The sequence below is a fragment of the Wolffia australiana genome, chromosome 5, assembly GCF_029677425.1.
Source record: "Wolffia australiana isolate 7733 chromosome 5, ASM2967742v1".
Lineage (NCBI taxonomy): Eukaryota > Viridiplantae > Streptophyta > Magnoliopsida > Alismatales > Araceae > Wolffia > Wolffia australiana.
This window is the reverse complement of record NC_135839.1, coordinates 3,847,894-3,850,919: the sequence shown is the minus strand read 5'-3', so window position 1 is coordinate 3,850,919 and position 3,026 is coordinate 3,847,894.

The following is a 3,026-nucleotide window of genomic DNA, read 5'->3' as shown; positions in this document are numbered from 1 at the left end:
ACATTTATGTGTGTGTGTATTAAATTTGGATTTGAATTTTCATTTCTATTTATAATTGCGTTTACATTTATATTTATAGGTGTATTCTAAGTTAATGATGGGGGACTATCTAGCTTCAAATACCCTGTCTCAACCACCTCGTCGAGTGAGGGTTGACATGTGAGATCCAACCTCCAAAGTACTTTCCCTCATCAATGGGCCATAGAGGTTTGACGTTATCTTTCCTGGTATTTTCCTTGTTTAGTAGACTTTGTATGTCGGTCGTGTATGTGTTTGTTTTCACGTGTTTGGGGCCCTGTACATACCTACACGTTTGTACATGTGTGAGCCCACGTGTGGGCGTGTTAGTGGGTCTCTCTACCCCTTTAAGTGGGCCTTATCCCTTTTATTGCTACGGGAGAAGGCCCATATTTACTCTTACAATGGGGGGGGGGGGGACATAGGAACAGAAGAACAGGAATTTAGAATAAAATGTGGCTTCAAATGTTTTTTCTTTAATTTAGATAATTATTGAGTTTTTTATGTTGTCTCCAAAATTATGGAATTGTCGTCACATGGGAGGGACCCGTCTCTCTCTCCCCGAGAAACCCTAGCCGTCGCTGTCAAACATTAACGCCACTGCCGCCCGCCCGTTCGTGATTGTCATGTCGCTCAACCACTTTCAACGCCACCGCGGTTGCCGCGCCCAGTCAAGGATTTGTTGGCACCAGCTAGCTATAGTCACCACAACCAGCCAGGGCCTCCGCAGCCAGCTAACGAGGGTCACGGGGGTCGTAGTCGCCAACCGCGACCGTTGTAGTCACCAGCCGTGGCCAATGTAGATGCTAGGACAGTTGCAGCCTACGTTGTTGTGATGGAGGACCATCTAGACGAACATGTCCCGATCCATCGCCAACCACATCATGAAGTCCGAACGGACATGAAGAATTTACAATTCCACTACCAAGCTTGAGAAGTGACTTCATCGCCTCGATACGCTTCAATTATGTCCAGATGTAATTTTCCTGTTTTTTTGTTGTCATCATTCTTGGACTAGCGGGAGGCCCCTCCTGCGCGAGTACCGGCCTCCTCAATGTTTTCTTCATTTGACTTTGATGTTTTGTCCTCTTTACGGGGGAGAAAGCCTTGTTGGTTTCTCTTCCCCTAAAGAATCCTCTTAAGGGGAGCCCAATAGGCTCTCCCTTAAAGAGGAGGGGGGCCAATTGGCCCACCCCCTCTACAACTACCACTTCCCCAATATAAGAGAATGGAAGAGTGGAGGTGGAGGGGGAAGAAGTCATTGTAGTGTTGAAATCCAGATCTGTGTTATCGTTGGCACTTATTTTCTTGTTCAATGTGCGAGTATTTTTTTTTCTGAAAGAAGAAGAGGAAGAATTTCAGAGGAGAATCGAGAGGTGTTGCGGCTGACGGAAGAAAATCTCAATGAATATTGCATCAGAGTAGCAATTTACGACTCCCCTCTAGTCCAAGAAGAGATCACTGCCACCGCTGAAGAATTTCAGCACCGGTCGACGCACCATTACAGATCCAAATTTCTCACCTTCTTGGAGTGCCCGTTGAGAAGAAAATAGCGCCCATTGTCCGATACTGATCGCCGCCGCAGTAATTCCTCAACTGCCACAGAAAATGGCTTATCGAGGAGCTTCTGCGATTCGTTCACTCTGTATCTTGTTTCGGTGGTTTCATCGACCGATTGCCATCCACCCTTCGCCATACTGTCTTCTTGACCGTATTGACGCCCTCCGTTAGCCATGGGTGTTTCCGGCGAGTTCCTCATGCCAGTGGTGACCAAGCGGCTCGATTCAGACGCCCGACGCCCTCTGCCTCCTTCCGTGCAGTTATCAATTCTCTAATCTTTGCCGGATGCTGAATTTGGGCGTGGTTGTCTGCCGACCGCTCTTCTGACACAACAAGAGGATATATCAACGGAAATCTGAGGCACCTTGGTCTTCACGGAAATTAAATCATTCAATCGATACTTCTTGGAAATGCCTCCTACTCAACCGTTCATCGTCTCACCGATTCTCGTCATCACAGCTTTCCATATTGATAATAGGTCTAATCGCCGCCGGCGTGTTAGGATATTTTCTTGCCGGTATTGAGACTATTCGATTACGTTGATGGTGCGGACGCTCTTGGATGAGAACATCTCCCACTCGTCGTCTTTCGATCTATTCACAACGGTTATTGGGAACTTGATTAAGATGAAACCCGTCTCGTGTCGACTAGTTCATCTATGACTCGGATCATTCGACGATTGACATACTTTCTCGTAATTATTTTCTCGAATCATCATCATATTCCACGTCATTAGCATTTCATTTTCTGTTTATTATCTTGACGTACACGAGGTATCAATTCCGACTGTCGTGTTACACCATGTTGTCTAGCTCTCTGCCAGCTGCGCTTGTCGTTGTTTCTCGCCACCACATCCACCTTCGTGCCTCACTGTCGTTGGTCATCATCGCTCTGTTACTTGCTCGGTGGCACGGCAACCACATTATTGCTGACACAGGCATTAGGGTCATTACAAATCTGGTACGCTCACGCGTCTTCCCTTTACGCATAAATTTATTTCTTTCAATACCTCACTAGCGTGTCTCCAATGTGGGGGTTAGGTTAGTGATAGACAGGAATAATGTATATTGGTATAGGTTTCTATAGGTACAGCCTTGGTTGGCACGTCGAATGCTGCACGCACGAGCGGCAATATCCATACTCGTGCCATCGATCCTCAACCCATCGTACGGGTCATCGCGAGCCTAGTGGCATTCCTAGGTCACACTAATTGTAGCCTAGTGGTCATTGGTGTTCGTCGACGCCGGATGTATACTTCTCATTGATTTCATCGTTGCGTTATCATTTGCATCACCTCAGCATTATTCATCTCCGCTGCATGATGTGACTGTTCCCACCCTCCCAGTGGTGTAACATGAGCTGTTCAATTGTGGCGTCTGTCGTGTTACATCAGTTAATTTTTATTTGTATTTACATTTGAAATTGTATTTGCATTTCTATGTCTCATT